Here is a 19498-nt window from a genome sequence, read left to right on the forward strand (position 1 = left end):
TTTCTTCGGCACTTGGGTGTTTCAAATACCTTTACTGGAAAGAAAAAGTAAAAGAAAAGCCAAAAATGTTCCTGATGTTGATGAAACAAAAGTCAACTATTGCTTTTGTTAATACTCAGAGAAAATTACTTAGACCATATAATTTACCTGAAAAATGAACACAGTTCAATTTACTCAAATTAATTTTCCCAGTGTGTAAAAACACAAGGAATTTATTACAGATTAGGTAAAAAATTGGTAATCTCAAGATTCCACATCTTTATTTACAGATCATTTTTCATGGACTTCTGGGCTGTAAGCTATTTAATAGACTACACCTGTAGACTTCACGGACTTCAAGGCTGTCGTAGACTACATGGCAAGACATGCAACAGGAATAAGCTCTGTGAAATGTATGGTATTTTATGTCTTTCACTTCAGACCATCCTTCATCCTGGAATCAAATGTGAATAGATATCAAGAGTCCTTCACAACATGAAATTCAAACAGAATCCTAAAAACATACGCCTTATAAGTACTGAGGATTTGAGTATTTGAGCATATTGAGGATCTTCTGGAGGTAGCAATTTCTGTATGTAATTTCTCAATGAGCTACCTGTTTCAATTGGTCATCACATGTGCACTGTCTCCACTTGCAGCAAAAAAAAATCTACTGATACTTGCTGAATTATTTAAGATACAATTGGGTAATGCAGAATACAGCTGGTATCCAAGAAAGCCAGTCTTAAACAGGTGCGTGTGTAAATTAAATTATTCCATTTGAAAAGATATCAAGGGCAGTACCAAAAGGCAGCAGATTGAATGAAGGACATCTTTTAATCCAATAAAACAGCAGAAAAAACCACACAATATAAAAAGTAAAACAAATTTAATCTATGGCATTAGTTTTGAAACTATCTGTCTTTTCTAGGCACTCAATTAGCACATGAAGTAAAAGGCTCACATCCTTCGTCCTCTTCAATAGCGGACCTCTGTATGTCTTGAATAGAGGAATTCCATATACCTTGTCCCTTAGGCTTCATCCAAAGTTCTACAGTTTATTTTGAGCTGTGGAAATAAATAGTAAAACTTCCTCATTTCTAGCACTGAAGGTGTTCCATTGTGTAGGAGAAAATCTCAAATTTAGCAGGACAAAGACTTTGAAAAAGGGAGCATGACTCTCCACCCCAGTTTCTGTTTCACATCCTGTAGTGGGTTGAACCTGAGTTGATGGACAGTCTTTTAGACTAATGACGCTTCTCACAATTTACATACTTTAACCACACGGAAAGGTGGGAATTGCCTTTTTTCTCGACCCGCCTGCTGGAAGGTGGGAGGGGGTGCCTCAGAGCCTCCGGGCTCTGCCGGGCCGGGCCAGGCTGGGGCCCCTACCCCCCTTCCTTTTCCCAATGCCGCAGCACAGACCCTGGGTCACTGTGGGGGGCAGCTATCCCAGAGCCGCAGGCAGCTAAAACCAGCCATGGACTGCCCCACGGCTAAACCCAGCCATGGACTGTCACACAGCTAAACCCAGCCATGGACTGCCACACAGCTAAACCAGCCATGGACTGCCACACAGCTCAAACCAGCCATGGACTGCCACCCAGCTCAAACCAGCCATGGACTGCCACCCAGCTAAACCAGCCATGGACTGCCACACAGCTAAACCAGCCATGGACTGCCACACAGCTAAACCAGCCATGGACTGCCACACAGCTCAAACCAGCCATGGACTGCCACACAGCTCAAACCAGCCATGGACTGCCACACAGCTAAACCAGCCATGGACTGCCACACAGCTAAACCAGCCATGGACTGCCACACGGCTAAACCAGCCATGGACTGCCACCCAGCTAAAACCAGCCATGGACTGCCTCAGAGCTAAAACCAGCCATGGACTGCCACCCAGCTAAAACCAGCCATGGACTGCCACATAGCTAAAACCAGCCATGGACTGCCACACAGCTAAACCAGCCATGGACTGCCACCCAGCTAAAACCAGCCATGGACTGTAACACAGCTCAAACCAGCCATGGACTGCCACACAGGTAAAACCAGCCATGGACTGCCACACAGCTAAAACCAGCCATGGACTGTCACACAGCTAAACCCAGCCATGGACTGCCACACAGCTAACCCCATCTGGCGCGGCTTCCTGGGACCAGCGGGTCCCTCTCCTCTCCATGCAGAGCCGGCGGAGCCAACGGGAGTCAGCATAGCCTCCTGTCTGCAGCCAGCACACTTCGTGCCAAACTGAAGAGGACACCACGCAGCCAGCAGCACAAAGGGAGCGAGGCTTTCTCCACCGTAAAGCCTGAACAAGGACACTCCTCAACATGGCGGCCTCAGAGTCAGAGAGAAAGAGGAAGTGAGTCCCGTCAGACGGAGCTGAACATGGCGACAGGAGAAAAGAGGGCGGTGCCGCGATTCTCGTGCGTAGCTTAAAAAAAACCTTCTTGCATGCCATGGTAAGAAACTGTAATATCACAAACTCTTTGTCTCTTTAATCCATTTGAAGTACATGGGGGGATGGAGAATTCACGTGTGGCCCGTGAAGATTGTGAAGAGTGCCTATGCCAGGCTATATAGAAGCAGTGAGAGGCTTTCAGAGACTTGTGGCGAAGAAGCCTTTGTGTTCAGGCCAAAATAACTCATCCTTAAAAGATTAATAACCCCATGTGATGGCCCATGTTTGGCAGTGTGAAGGAACTGTGAGATTTTTCATGGAAGAGGTGTTTTACACCAGAGCAGATTGTTTCTTTCTGGGCAGGTCTGCTGTTGGTGGCAGTTTGGGAACCATGTGAAGCAACAGAAAACCCTTTTTCCCTTAAGCATATGAAAGAGACTTTTCAAGAACTGCAACACTGACTAACATCCCATGTTCTGTTATCCTTTGTGCAAGTTGAGTAAAAGGAAGAAAGTGTTGAAAGGGGGGGAGGGGGTTTGCTTTAATTTCTCTTTCTTTCTTTTTACTTTTAATTCTATTAGTAATAAAACTCTTTTTTTTATACTGCAACTGTTTAAGTTTTGTGCCTGCTTTGCTTTCTCCTAATTCTTATCTCACAGAAAAAAAATAAGTAAGTAATAGATATTTTGAGCTAAACCACTACACATCCTGTTTTATTTGTCTGATTTACTGGTTTCTTAACATGAACTACAAAACTGGTTCACTGGTTTGGCATTTTTTGGACAGCATTGTTGAGCTTCCACAGTTTTGCTGTTGGCAGATCTGACCTCATTAACACCCTCATTGTTCATGTTGGCAAGTGGTTAAAGCTCACTTTTTCACCCAACTGTAAAAAAAAAAAAGGAAAAACCAAAGCTATAACTAAAGATTTTATCGAAATTAATAAAAAGCAAAGCAATATAATGGAGTATCCAAATAAACATAATGTAACTTCAGTTTTAATCTACATTTGCAATGCCAGTGTTTTATCTGAAAAACCTGTACAACTTACCAGAGCTAAAAACTCCATGAACATTGACAGGTTCTGACACTAATGGTTTAAAACCTGATTGCAATGAACAATGAAAAATTCCTCTGAAAGCCAGGACAATGCATTACAAGCAGTTGTCCAGCTTCATAAGCTAGAAAGGGTGTCAAAAGGAATTTCATAAGCCAGAAAGAAGCCATGCCTTCCAAATGGAAGGTAATGCTGATGGAAGCTAATGGTCTGTCCCTGGGAAAGAACGACGTCTATCTGTGTATGGAAATTCCTAACGTCTGCATCATTTTCAGCCTGTACCTCTTAGCCAGTGCTGTCTGCAGGTGATGGAGGACAAGGGGAAAAAAACAACCTTGGGGATGTTAATATCTTGCCTAAATGTTTTTAGAATAATGCATTTCTAGAAGAAAACCCTGCAGCTTTAGAATTCTAGCCTTATCCATCTTTGAAAAACAGGTGTCTTAGGGGAAGTTCATGTTTGCAGTTCTTAGTGTTTGAACACTATCCTCACAGAGATCTGCAAACACATAGACACAAACACCATGGCCACTGTCAGGCTGACAAGTAACTTGTCAATCAAAACCTGTCAAGCAAGAGGTGACACCAGGCTGTCAGAGGCAACATGGGAAGTCTGCATTTGTACAGCAGGACATGATACATTACTAAAATAAAGGGGTCCAAAAGTGGAGCCGGATTCATGACACAGGATAGCACAGGCAAAATTACAGGCAGTAAAGCTACCCAGTGAAAGAGAGCATAGTGAAGAGACACCTAAGCTAGCAAAAACCTGCAGTAGTGAGTGGCAGCATTGCAACTGAACTTCTCACAGACCTCAGCAGAGCAGACCTGGACACACATTTACTAACATTCAGTAGTGGGAAGTGTTCAGCTGCATGTAGTGCTGCATTAAACAATTCGCTATCTCAGATCTCTGTTACCTCAAATATCTCCATTTCATGTGTAGACACAGGTGGGGAGATTAAATAACTATCAATTTAGACTTGCCTTCAGACATGCAACTCTTGTTTCTTTTATTAAACTGTAAGAATAGTAAAACAAACTAATCCAGGGAAATAAAATTGCTCAGAGGAATAATTATAGTAACTTTCACCTCAACAGCTGGGTCACTGGTTCAAAATCATTCAAATCACTTGTGACTGAAAGTCATTACCAGTTGACTCCACTCAATGAGCTTGTGCTTCAGGTCAGAGTAATAATTACTGCAGGACTAAAACCGCCATTAGTGGCTCCATTAGTAAGGAGAGAGAGAAAAAGACTGAGACAGAAGTAGCAGTCTCAGTCTCATTAGGGCTGCTTTCCAATCAACAATGAGAGGGGAAAATACTTTGAGGAATCCTGCACTGCTAAGGCCTGATTTAGCTGCCCAGACAAAGCACCATTTGCAACACTCCAGGATATTGCACCTGCACTGCACCTGCATCTCCAAAAGGACACATCTCCCTTGGATCTTACCTGTCACATCTACCAGTGCTGTGTAGATATGATAAACAGCCTACCTTGTTTTGGCCTTAACACTAGATTTACATCTGGGCACAGCTGAGTTCTACCCTTTTTATTCCACCCTCCCTCCAGTGCTTCCAAATAGAAACTCCAGCTTCAAAAATTATTGTGTTATTAATAAATTGAAGTCTTCCCTTTCCCCTGTATTTTGTCTTTGCCAGCCAACAATAAACGTGGAGATATTAGGAAATATTGTCAGAAAATATGTGTGTATACATGATGAAAACTAGGTATCCAGCAGACATCCACCTGGAGACCCATTTCACTAAGGACTCCTTATAGCCTGATATGTGCTGTTTAACACCAGCAATTTATCTATATCTGCAATGGGTTTTTTCCTCATAGAAAGTGATATCTGAGCATTTCTATATCATAGAAACAAACTGAAAAAGCTGAGCTCTAGGAAGGGTAGCTAGGCTAGGAGTAAGATTTATGACAGCTCAGTGTGGCTGGACATGCTGATGGCTCTCTGGTACACATTAACTACAGTGTAATCCAGCTGAACTAGGATGTTAAACCCACTGTTCTGTCGAGTCAATGATAGACACAGATGAGGCCAGGTGAAAAAAAGTACAGATTTACTCACATCAGATGAAGGGAAAACCACGGTGGAAAACAAAACCATTAAGAGATGTGTTTCTTATGTTTTCAAAAGGAGCTCTGTGAAAACGCCGAATATTTATGACCGTGAATCCAGAGGGTTAGGAACAGAAAGCAGTGTTTTTAAAACAGGGACAAATGTGTGAATACTGTGTTAAACATTTATTATAGAACATCTCTCTTCGTAGCAATTTGTGGTAGTTTTTAAAAATACATTTGCTTATATGGCTGGATTCTTTATACCTAGATACCATTCATAATAACATGTACTCATAATAACAGTATGGCCTTATTAACATTCCATATTTAAAAGATCAGCTGACATGTTCAATTGGGTCTTTTAATATTGTAACAGCTTTTCTAATGGTTGCTATTTTAATTTCTCTGTCTCTTTTAAAATATCACTCTTTTAAATATTTATCTCTCTCTTTGAGCACAGTGTTTTAATCCAACGTCAATTCCTTAGATTTTAAGAGAAGATCATTACAACAAATAAAATGTACGGTCTCATTTCAGTTCCCAGTGTACATAAAGTTAGTCAAAACAAAACACTACTTATTCACTACCAAAACATGTGGTTCAGTCAGTAATTTTTGCTCAGAAGCATCTTGGGACTAATTTAGCAAAAACAAAGCAATTTTTTTTTTCTCAGCTGACTCTTGTCTCTGTAGATCACACAGCAGAAGCCAGAATTGCAAGATGAAGTTCACTGTCTCTCCCTCACTCTGTCCCTCACTTATATTTCATTCAAGGTTGTCTCCACTTTCAAGACAACAATTGCTTTCTGAGATTGGGAAATCTATTTTCAGAATTTATATTGCCTTTTGGAATTACAGAAACAGATAAATCTTGCAACACTGGTGGAAGCAAAAACTTCAAACTATACAGACATAGTATTGGAAACCTGAGATAATTCCAGAGTCTTTCTCACAATAAAGACTTTTTTTTTCTGTTTCTATATGAGAAGGGGGGAAAAGCCTATGGGATCATCTAAGTTTAATGCCTGACCTTCTGTTAGAACAGGGAGCACATTTGCTTTACAGGGAGTAAATTCTAGCACTGAGCTTGGGACCATCAGTGAGTGGCTCCCTCTCCCCTGGCTCTGTTTTGGGACACCACAAAAAACTGCCCTCATGACAATGCCCAGGGACATTTCAATGTATAATTTTCCCCCAGGATCCAACAATTTAGATATAAAGAAGACATACATTGGTTTTGCCACCTTCTATCCATGCAGCCTTCAATCACTACCCTAGCAGGCTCTACTCTCTCGGGATCCTCATGCCACATCCTGGAGCAGACAAAATACACACTTAGATTCATGATGTAAAAATAACCACAACCTCACATTACTGCTATTTCTTTGAATTGGAAAAAGCAGACCCAATATTTATTGCATTTGAGGGCCACAGGAGGGTCATGCTAAATGCAAAGGGCTCCAGCACCCAAATGCAGCACAGGGAGGAAGCAGCTGCCCTGCCCACAGGACAGCTTTCTGAGCAGGGGGATGCAGCATGGCATGGGAATGATCACCCTGTCAACATCAGCAGCATGGACACAGCCATGGAAGAAGGCAGAGCTCTTCCTCACAACATTCACTTCATTTTCCTTCCTGGAGAAGCAGAAGCCACCAGCAGCCCCCTCCATGAGTGTTGCTCTTTGGGCTGCCAGTCCCCCACTCACACTGGCAAATAGTAAAGGCAGCAGGCTGGAGGATTAATTATGACCCAGTTAGTTTGATGTTCACTGGGACAAAATTGTAAACCAAAACTGTCCAATTCATCACATTTGGGCTGAATTTGAGAAGGATGTGAGGCCCACAGGCCCACTCCTGTGCCTGCCTGTGATAGGACACACAGGACAAACAGATGCCAAACCAAACTGTAATTCACCATTGATGTGTGCTGGCACCTCGTAACTATCAGAGGTTTCAGGCAAGGAAACAGACCTGAATGCAGCTTTTAAAGACAAAAGTGCTACTAACACATTTATGTGTTTAGGAGTATAATTCCCAGTTAGCATGACTCCACAACTGTATATGAACAGAGAAAAATGGTAGAGGAAAATTGAAAGAAACCTTTGACATTCATAAATCAGGAATTATAGAGTAAATCTGATACAAGAAAATCAAAGCAAAAATTAGTCTTAACATGACCAGTTTTAAAAGAAGAACATTTTTGTGTGCACACATGCACCTGTTCTATTTACTCATATTTTTTCAAGATTTTCTGAGTAAAAAGAATCCAAGGATCATGTTGCTGGGGAAACTGAAATGATGGTGTAATCTTCTGAGAAAGTGTGAAACGTAGAATTAACACCACTGAATTGAATTTAATAACACTGTGCAGCATCAAACCTAGCCTTAAATCAATATTTAATTTTCTCACCCATCTTACAGATGAGTTGTAGCCATTATATCTCCAGGGAATACTAACCACCCCACAGAGGGTCAGCCTACTCAAGTAATATTTTGCAGGATCTTCTAGTGGATAGATAACAAAACATTTTTTCAGAGTTTGTAGCCTCAGCTTCCATGAATACTTGGTTTTTTACATTCTGGAGACATTTCTCATGTACTACAATAGTTGGTTTTACCCCCTTAAGCTCAGTGATACTTATGACATATTACACTTATTATTTCTAAAACTGGACAAAACATAACCCACTTTTGGAAGGCAACAAAAATAATAATCACTAATGAGTGCATAAAAATAAGTTTCTACAACCACTACTTTCAAGAAAGCTACTTTCAAATAAAAGTCAGATCTGAGCTTCAGATTACTAACAGCAAAAACCTGCTGCTTGAAGTTCTTCCATATTATATTTCAATTCAGTTTTTACTTGGAAGTACCTCACAAGCACAAGCAAAATGATATTGCATGGACCATAAGATGCACTTTCGCCCTTGCATTGAAAAAGACTTGTGAAAATACTTTGTGACAGCAGCAGAGATGCCATTCCCTGAATGATGTTCTGCTGCTGCAGCGTGCAGGAGTAGCAGAGAGCACTGTCACATACCAGGGCATCAGCAGATCACACCAGGGATGGTATCATCAGCAGGTGCTCATGCAAAGTTGCTGCCAGGCCTGGAACCCTCCAATTAACTGCATCAAATTTGTGGGGTCCTTGAGCTGAGAATTGTGGCAGCTTGATGCTACAGCTCAGTTCTCTGCACACAAGGAGAAGCTCATCCATCACATCACTTGGTACACAGGTGGGCATCAAAGAGTCTATTCAGGCTGTGGCCCAGAGCACAATCTCACAGGTTCCCACATATTTGACAGAATTGTGCCAGTACAATTTGAACCAGTGCTGAATGCACTCAAATGGATGCAAGCTTGGCCAAGGTGAGCCCTGCAGCATCTGCAAATAAGCAACTTGATGCTGAGAGTGGAATTTGCACTGCCTATAGCCCTTTCTGACTTTGAACAAAGTTATTTCTTCTCCCTGGATTCATAGATTTGCTAAATTATTCTTGCGTAGGCAAGCAGAAACACTTGTGCAGAATGCTTGGTGCTGCAAGGAGCAATGATTTCACTCAGTCAACAACATCACAAACTGACAGAAGTAAGAATGTAGAATCAGGTTTTGTCCTGGCAGAAGATAAATTCTGTAGTGTTCTCCATCGGTTTGGCAAGAAATGAAGAGAAAAATTATAAAAGAGCAGATGGTAGAAGAGATACACCAACTTGTTTTACGCAACAGTAAAGGAAGATGGGAATCTTGCAGGAACAAAATATGCTTTATCTGCTTAAAAGTTATAAGCAAGGGAAATCTGTAGTTCAATATATGAGACAATGTAAGCTTCTAGAACTGAAAAATAAGCAGATATTTTCCTGAGTTTCTTTCTATTATTGAAAACAGTGAAAAACAATCTATAGAATTTACTGTCTTTGACTATAAGAAGGGATTTAAATTAATCATGCTACATTTAATTTTCATATTCAGTATTTTGCAAGCAATCTTTGAGTGACCCTGAGAGTAGCTGGTGATATTGCCAGAACAGAGTACAGTATCTGCAAGAGTTCCTACAGCCTCAGGAGCGAGATTCCAGACCTGGGAAAAATTATGGATAGTGCACATGTGCATGGAAAAGTTTTGAAGATTAAGACATAGGATATTATGGCCAATTGTTATGTTCAGGTAAGTCTGAGTGAAGGGATGTTCCTCTTTCACATGCCTGAAAAGTTACATCCAAAGTCACTTTAGTGTTGGCAACAGCGTGGCCTCAGTGGAACAGTCTTCATTTACTGTATTTAAATATGGTAGCTAGGGGATTTTTCTTAAATATTCACTGTTTGTTCAACCAAATTATTATTGATGGAATTAATGAGGTTTTCATGCTTTTAAGAATTTGGTTTTTTCCCAGCTATATTGGGCTATATTATGTGCAAAGTAAATGAATAACCTCTACAGCTTCAATCTAAAACACTTAGGCATATGAAAGAAACATAAAACCACACATCCACACTATCACAATTTGAAAAGGAATCAATGTACTTCTTACAGTGCTGGGATTCCTGGTTAAGAGTAGTAATACTGGGTCAAAAAGAACTGAGATTACATCCTGCCATACAATCAAAGAAAAAATTACTTTGTACTGTGGTTTAATTATGTTTGAAATTTTAGGTTTCTTGTCTTTTTAACATTTTTAAATCCAGAAAGAAATAGCACCTCAGAGAAGAAGCAATTTCATGGCAGTCAGTACTTGTGACACTAAATTGTTAGAAGTCAATATTCTTCCTGGGTAGTTTGCATTAAATATATATTTATTATTTGAAAACATGTTGCAAACCACTTGAATAAAGAATAAACAAAATTAATTTGTTCTACACACCCATGACTAGAAAAATTCCAGCCATCACCAAGACACGGAGGAAGGATATTCATTGTAGTTAATATATGACCTCAGCAACATTAATATACATACAAGAAATGCATCACTTTAAGAGAAGGTATTTTATCATGCTTCCACACCCCCATTAAATAATGAGATAGCCAAACTAAACAGAGAAACTAGAAAAGAGACTTTAAGTCCATTCTGTTTATTTCAAGCAGTACTCTAAGCCCCAAAACCTGAGATTACGCCAATCCAAACACACAGAAGTACCTGGAGGTTTTTCAGAGAAATAGGGCCAGAACAAACCACACTATTAGATCAACATTTCAATGGGAATAAATAGTCTCCTGTATCTTTGAAAACAGATGCTTGACTCTGTTCTTTGAACATCTGAAAGCATTATACACAGACACAACATCCATCTGGACATTTTCATACTGAAAAGTTCTAATCATCTCCATCATTCTGGCTTGCTTTGTAGCTTTTGGACTTAGCTGAACACGTTGCTGTTCATTTTTCCATAGTAGAAATTAACAACTCAAGAACCCAATTATAATAATAACTTGAGGGTACCTTTTATTTATAAGGTAATATGCATAATCTGGACTAATAGATTCCGTGGCTGAAGGCCAAGGACTTTATTAGCCCAGGATACGGTTATTACAGGTTATTATACTCAAGGTTTAATTAAATATTGAAATCTTAAAAGACAGATGTGGGAGGAAATTTGCTTTTTTCCTTTACCCTCCTTCAGCCATGCCCTTTAGTCTTTTGATGAACTTCCTTCTTTTTATACCATATCCATTTTACATTACCATCTGATCTTCTGTGTGCAGTTTCCTTTTATTTCCACAGACTTTGGTGACAGCTGAAAAAGGAGTTTAGATTGTATCTTTCAAAGTGAAAAACACTTTGAAAAGCCAGAGAACTATATTTTTTTACCAGAACTTGTGGACACTGATAGACAGTTCCGGTGTTTGCATACTCAGAGTGAAAGCACCATAGAAAAAATCATTATGTCATTGGAAGAACTTGAGCATGGTGAGGGGTAGAATTATCACTGATAACATAAGTAACCTAATCCCAGTATCTGCCAGTGGAGGTACAGGACACTTCATAAAACTAGGTCTAGCTGCATGCCTGGTTTTAGAGGCCATCATTAGATGAGATTAATCCCATCTCTGCTAAGAATCATTTTTGGACTCCATTTCCTTGAGCTGTAACAAATACAGCCTCAAATTCTCCCACAATATACAGCAGAAGAAATGCAAGTGACTCAACCAAACGTGTTTAGCAGAACTCTCAAGTGGTGGCTATATTGGAAGTTGATTAGGAAAGTGTTATCAAGCATGAGAGAGCAACGGGTAGTTTCAGGGGTTGTATATGATGCAACATCAAATGAACATTGATGATTAAAGCTGATGAAAGAGTCAAAAGTCAGCTGGCAATTATCCTCCTGATGATGAAGGTACCACAAGTTTCCTCTTTTTTTGCTACAAGGTCATAAACATCACCACAAGGATGAAGACAAAGGGTCCACCAACATAGTGGGAAGAAATGTTAATCGAAGATACCCAGGGGCTGGTCATAGATGACTGTATCACCATTGTGCTCATCAGCAATATTTATACAAAATAAATAAACAGCAGAAATAAAATAAGTTTCAGCAGAAATAAAAATCTGGCACCAAAAAAAATTGAAATCTGTTTTCCCTCCACAGCTGGGATGCTGATATTTCCACAGGAATAGGAAAATGAGTTCCTATCCTCCCCTGCCAGTGGTTCAGTAGGCTTGGAAAGCCTACTGAAAAATATTTTTGTATCCCCATGACCCTTTGAGCACATGCTGATATCCAGGTAAAGTCTCTAGCAACTGCAGAGATTTAATATCTTTTAAGATAACGGTTTGTTGTTAACAAGATCAGTAATTTATAAGAGGAAGAGATGTTTCAAAAATGCTATGGAAAACTAATATTAATAGGAGTCATGTACACAAATAATTTTCAAGTTTGAGCCAATTTACTCTCTAAAATTGCACGTGAAGAAGCAATTGGAAAATGAGGCAGAAAGTGGATTTCAGCTTATCTTCATTCACTCATTCATGACACTCCCACACTGAATTCACCCACACTCTGGTCTGAGAGAAATTACTCAAAAACAACTGCAGTTTTCAGATAAAATCTTGTGAACAGGACTCTGAGCTAATACAAATGATGGCAGCAGAACCTCAAAACAGAAGTGAATTTCACTGTATAAAATGGTGAAGGCATGCATGGTGCACCGTCACAGCATTTATGGAGCCATACTTTGGGAGGTAGATGGAAAGCATACTGGAACAAGAACCAAACACAATACAGGTTCCCACTAGAACCACAACCAGGAAAGATTGGAAAATCATGTCTTAGATTGATTCCAAAGAAGAGTTTATGTGGATATACAAGAGAGATGGAGATGGATTTTGCAAATGAGGTGGCTGCCACAAAAACCTTGAGTAAGCAACAGCTCTGAAAGTAGGTAAAATTAAACTTTAAGTCTGGAAGTGGTCAAGAGTTGAAGAAAATTCTCAAATTCAAATCAACCGTTGAAAGGAAAAATTTTACCAGATAGAAACTTCTCTAATTTATCTAAGGTGGAGGTGGATTACAACCTCCTCTACTCCTCAACATAATTATATTTCCACTGAAGAATTGGCTCTAGGCAGCCCAGTCTGTAGGTAGGGTGGATTTTTCCTTTTCTTTTCTTTGCTTTCCCTGTTTCACTCATCTCTATTCACATTTTTTCTAGATTCCTCCCTCCACTTTTAGAGCACTGAAAGCTCTCAGCAACTAACATTACTCACTCTACACATACACCTTGACAGGTGAGCTGTAAAATAAAACTATCTTATCAGAAATCTTCCCAGTTACCCACAGCTGTCACACGTGTGAGTGAGCCTGTGCTTTTAATACTGTTTCCTTTCTGTTTGAGTGAAGAGCCTTATTCTGAACAGAGCACTTTCCGCCTGACCCAGATTCACCCACACTGAAAGCTGAAATGTGCACAATATCCTACCAAAATGCAGGAGCAGTATGAGAGGAGTCACTGCGGTTTTGTCCACCTGTCACTCTAACCCTAATGGTTCCCTGCTTTTCATTTTCCCTCTGGGTTTTTCACTTCTCCAAACCACTGCTACTCGACCTGCGACATTAACAGGGAAGAGCAGGCTCTGCTCAGAGATCTGCATGCTCCCCAGGAAACTGGAAGTGAGGCAGCCAAGCCTCCAACAGAGAGCAGGAGTTTTAAAGGAAAAGGCAGTTGCTAAGGCATTTGGATGATTTATATTTTGTTTGGTTTCAACACACATGTATTTCAAAGTTTACTCTCTGGGTATTTAACCCACATGGGTTAGTAGTCATGCAAAAAGAGCCTATCAATTCTATTGTGCATAAATTCTACTTGAGTTAATCTCAGAGCTCAAGCTGAGGCCTAGCCCATATGTCTGGTAGAAAAATAATTTAACTTCTGGCAGTGGAACAGTTATTTGTCTACAAAATCAATAATTTACAGGGGTAAGAGAGGCTGCATAAAACTAAGAGAAAAACAGTAAAAGTTCTAATACAAATGCAGGAAATAAATCACTCTTCCTTCTTCTATGCTAGAAATTTAATTCAAAGATTCTTGCATCCGGCTTAATGGAAATAAACCATCAAGATCATAACTCCCTGTGGCATGCACATGCAAGTACTAAGTTTTTATCCAATTGCCTCAGCAAGCAGTTGTTCTTTGAGGGCAAAGAAGTAGGTGAACAAGCAAGTTTTAAGATTGAAGCATACTTTGAGACAAAGAGATCTGATTTAATCTATATTGTCCTTGCCTTCAGCTGGCCTTGTCAGTATCTCTGTAGGAGAACTCTGTTTATTTACTGCAATCTTATTTCGCTGGGTCAAACAATTGAACTTTCCCACTCAAAAATCAGAGATAACAGCACAGTGACTTGGTTTTGGGAAAGAAAGTTAAGGTGTCAGGAAATTACTACTGATGCCTGAGTTTCCGCATGGAAAGTTCCAGTCCATTGTGATCTCAGAGTCAGCTGGATTTGTGGAATCTAGATCTCACAATGGCAGTGCAAATCTACCCATCCTAAATTTCAGGAGAACAATGTACCAGAAGCTTCACGTGCAAAAATTTTCCTTGCTACTTCCCTCTTTGAAAACACTTTTCTTCATAAAAACAACAATCCAGCTCAGAGATATTAGTGCTAGAAATTTGATTTTCAGAGTATTATGCAGTATTTGAAATTGCTTTGTCCAACATAGTATGAAATTAAATAGTGCAAAATAATTAAAAATTTAGCAAAACTGCATGCACAGAACATGCCAGCCCATTGTAAGCTAATGACCCAGATTTCAGATGGCAAAAATAGGAGCAATTGCCTCCAGGAGGATCCATAGAGAGACCCACCACCATTCAACTAGATCATGGCACTAAATGCCACATCCAGTCTTTAATCCTTAAACACCTCCATGGATGGTGACTCCATCACCTCCCTGAGAAGCCCATTTTAATGTCTAATCACTCCTTCTGTGAAGAAATTCTTGCTAGTGTCCAACGTAGGCCTTCCCTGGCACAGCTTGAGGTCCTTTCATCCTGTCACTTGAGAGAAGAGGCTGACCCCCACCTGACTACACCCTCCTTCAGGCAGTTGTAGAGAGCAATAAGGTCTCTCCTGAGCCTCCTCTTCTCCAGGCTAAACAACCCCAGCTCCCTCAGCTTCTCCTTATAGGACTTGTTCCAGACCCTTCTCCAGTTCCATTGCCCTTCTCTGGACACGCTCCAGCACCTCAGGGTCCTTTCTGAATTCAGGGGCCCAGAAGCAAACACAGGATTTGAGGTGTCACCTCACCAGTGTTGAGTACAAGGAGATGATCACTGCCCTGGTCCTGCTGGCCACACAATTGCTGATACAGGCCAGGATTCCACTGGCCTTCTTGGCCACCTGGGCACACACTGGCTCATGGTCAGCCACTATCAACCAGCACCTCCAGGTTCTTCTCTGCCTGGCCGCTGTCCAACCACTCTGTCCCCAGGTTGTCATGCTGCACAGGGCTGTTGTGGCCAAAGTGTAGGGCCCAGCACTTGGTCTTGTTGAACCTCATGCTGTTGGTCTCAACCCAGCCAGCCAGCCTGTCCAGATGCCTCTTCAGAGTCTTCCTACCCTGCAGCAGATCAAAAGCTGACTCAACTTAGTGTTGTCCATTAATTTGTTAATAGTAGACTCAATCCTGTCATTGAGATCATCAATAAAGATATTAAACAGGACTGGGCCAACCATGAGCCCTGGGGAAAGCCACTGGCAACCAGATGCCAGCTAGATGCAGCATCTTTCACCACCACTCTCTGGGCCTGGCCATGCAGCCAGTTCTTAACCCAGTGAAAGATGCACCTGTCCAAGCTGTGGGCTGCCAGGTTTTCAAGGAACACACATGGGGAGATTGTGCCAAAGGCTTTGATGACAAGCAATGTCCAAAATATGGTATAAAGATGAAGACAGTGCATGTCACATCTTACTTGAGCTGGTGCACTGTGCTAACCTGCTAAGTATGAAATAGACACAGCCAGATAATGAGTCAAAACCCATTCTTTAACTCATGCAAGCAATCCAAAATAGCATTGGAAGATGCTGCCAGATGGCAGTGCTTCACAGAAACACAATGCTAGCTTTCACAGACCCTGAGCAGGTAAAGCATTACCTGCAAATGGTCAGACTCACACCCAAATATTTGTAAGTACTTGGGCAAGTTCATACAAGCTAGCTTCAGGCTTTGCATTAAGACCAAAAACAAAGAGAGATCTGTGACTTTCAGAGGAACCAGAGTTGTGAGTATAGTCTACTTTTTGTCTGAAATAAGTGTCTGTTTGCAGTAAGATACTTGTGGCGGCACCAGTGGGGCAGGCACTATGCAGCATAAAGACACATAAAAACTCACAGTTCACAGAGGAAAAGAAAAGGATAAAAGATAATTATACATAGACACTCATGGTCTTGATCATGGCCTATGTTCCTCCGATGATGTGAACGTAGAAAAGGTCTATAAAACATCTGTCTATATTTCTGCAAATGGAAATTATTTCTTGGTGATGAAGCTTTTGCCCACCTATTCTGTCCAGATCCCACTCATGCACTCTAACAAAAGATGACCTGGCAGTGAGACAAATAGTGGTACGGAAAAGATAATGGCCAAAGCAATCTGTGCTATAGCCTGAGCTGCAAAAAAGATTTGATTACTTGTAATACCAGCTTGTGCTAATGCTCCAGTAGCTCCTATGAGCACCAAAATCTTACAGGTGCAAAAATAATACAATATCATCCTCAATTACTTTTAGCAAAACTTGGAATCAAAAATAAAACAAAGAGGGACATGCTATCTATGTAGAGGGCCCAAGTGATAACTGCGGTGTCTAAATAGCCTTCTATTTGTAATGAAATACATAAAGCTTATCCCAATTATTCATTAGACTAACGAATAATTAGCAACTAATTCTGTTCCTCTGTTCCCCTTGCAGAAAGTCACCTGATGCCAGCTATTAAATTACGTATAGTAGACGGAGAGTTCTTAAGTTACCTTGCAAATGTCAGTGCTGGAGGTTGATATCCAGCAGTGTACAAAGTATCATTACCTTACAGTTAATGCAGTTTTATGGGAGTAGGCTTTATTCATCGTATCTGAAAAACAAAAATTGCAGCTGCATGAACCAACATAAATATTCAAACTGTTAATTCATCAACACAAGTGACAGTACTAGATTGCAAAGCTTAGCATAAAATCACAAATAACTAAATATGGTGTACAGCGTTGTTTCTCTGAGCAATCAAAAACCTTGCATAATATTATAGCACAGCTGGTTAGTAGCTCATGCCATGTAATTTAAGTCTCCTTAATAAATAAGAACTTTGAAGCATTCTCTAATGAAATATCCCTTTGGTTCCAACAGTATCAGGAATAAGTTCCCTCTTAGTTTTTCTCGGTTTCCAGGCTCATTGATTCATGTCAGAGAAAGTAATGGTTTCTGTACATTATTATAAGCATTTTCACATTTATCATTTATGTGAAAAATGGATATTATTCCATGCCCTTGAGCAGCTGTGCAATATATATTTTAGGTCAAACACTTGATGGTATGTGAGTATTCACAACACAAAATTAATAGCTTGCATATTCAGAACAGTGCAAAAGAAAGAGACCATAAAAGTTCTTCCATTACTAGAATTAGGCAAAACCAGCACACTTGACTTGTTGTGAGAGGTGATACTGTCCCAGAAACAACTTTATTACCTGTCATGTTGAGATCCAGAGCCATAAAACTCTCATTTCTCCTTGTAATTTCTGACATGCTCAATAGCCCTGGTAATTGAACTACACTCCTAGGACTTCTTTAGCAGGCTGAGATAGCTTACCAGCTAACTACTGGCAGTTAAAATCTGTAATGTGAATAGAAAAAAGAAATTAATTAATCAGCAGTATATTAGATAAGTAACAAATAATAAAAATAATGTTTTGGTGCAGAAGCAGAAATTTCAATACATAATGTGCATATAATACATGTAATGTGTGCAAAAATAAGAGGATGCAAAAAGCATTCTTGAAACTGGACTTTGGTATGTGTTTCCATACATAAAATAAATCATGTGCATGTTCCTTGCATTCAGATGTGAAAAAACTGCCTGGAGCTATGATAACAACTGAATGTTTCATTCTGGGAAGAATTAATATTTTCAGCAACAGTAAACAGCACTTTATGGAGATCAGATAAATCATTGCAATAAATATGAGCTAAAGAAGAATAGACAGTATGTTTTCTTAATTTATTCATTCATCTATTCATAATATACATTGATGCATTGATGTTAAGACATATAAAACATTAAAAGAAACAGATAGGTGTCTGGGGCTGTGGAGCTTTTGCTTTGTTTTGATAATTAAATTCTAACAATTGAGCCAAGATTAAATTATGTACTTCCATTTGCAAAAATATGATATAAAAACATTCTGTTCTGGTACAAAACATAAATGGTCAATTAATTTCTTCACCAAGCCATTGTGTAGACTCTTTGAAAAACATGTTGAAGACATACACTATTCATAGAATACCCTGGAGAACAATGTGTTATGCTTAAGTAGTGATGAATTTTATGCTGGTCACTGCATTACCAGTCAGTTAAGCATTTTCTGAGTTAGACCCTTGAGAATTTAGCAAGTAATTAATGATCATGAAAGATGAGAAGATTCATTATGGGCCATAAACTTCTTTTCAAGATTTGTCATTATTCAGGTTTGTCATAAAGCAGCACATATTGCATTAAAAATTTACACAACAAGAACTATAGGCTTAAGAAACAAACTTACAGAGAGACTGGAACACTGAAATATGAAAGGCTGTAACACATACCTTTCACAAGGCCATGACAGCCTTGAGGCAGTGTGACTGTGCCCAGGTGGAGCTCCTCTGCCTTCACAGGAGCTCTACTAGAAGGGCAAGCTGCCTCAAAATGAGAAACAAGCAGGATATCCAAATTGAAATTGTTTCCAAATCCAAATTTCATTGTTTTCAATGAAACATGGCAATCCAAATTACTTACAAGAGGTGTTGAAGAGGATAATGAACCTAAGCATCCTCAGCAATATTCTAAATATAAATTGCAGCAAGGGCTTGAATTCTGGTCTGGGTGCATTTTATAAACTGGAGCAGCTACAACGGAAGAAGACAAATGTTGTCTCTACACTGCCACACAGAGTGTGACCTTGAGGACAAATTCAGTCTATCCATATTTACCACCCACCTAGCTTGCTTGATCATGTTAGGCAGACAAGACAGCTGGTACTCTTCCTACAAGTGCCCCAACGTCACATCCCCGAATTGAGATCACTTAGATGGGAAATGGGAACCCCAGGTAGCAGGACAATGAGGACACATCACTACCTTCTCCTTCCTTCCCTCCCCGCCTCCTCCTTCTATTCCTCCTTTAAAATAAACTTGTCAGCTGAAGAGGCATGCTTATTGGTTCCATGATTCTGTCATTCTTACATTTTATTCTGTCTTGGTACACTTACCACACAAGGAAGAAAACAAAACAA

General features: G+C 40.0%; 1 long non-coding RNA gene across 1 annotated transcript; it reads right to left on the reverse strand.

Moving 5' to 3' along the window:
• Window positions 1–255: 255 nt before the first annotated feature.
• LOC138106715 (uncharacterized) lies at window positions 256–19106 on the reverse strand. Its single transcript, XR_011149081.1, has 4 exons — window positions 19003–19106; window positions 17699–17844; window positions 16988–17088; window positions 256–1047 (listed from the first exon to the last, which is right to left on the reverse strand). It is a non-coding gene; the product is annotated as an uncharacterized lncRNA (long non-coding RNA).
• Window positions 19107–19498: the final 392 nt, after the last annotated feature.

This window comes from Aphelocoma coerulescens, chromosome 1 (assembly GCF_041296385.1).
Source record: "Aphelocoma coerulescens isolate FSJ_1873_10779 chromosome 1, UR_Acoe_1.0, whole genome shotgun sequence".
Taxonomy (NCBI): domain Eukaryota; kingdom Metazoa; phylum Chordata; class Aves; order Passeriformes; family Corvidae; genus Aphelocoma; species Aphelocoma coerulescens.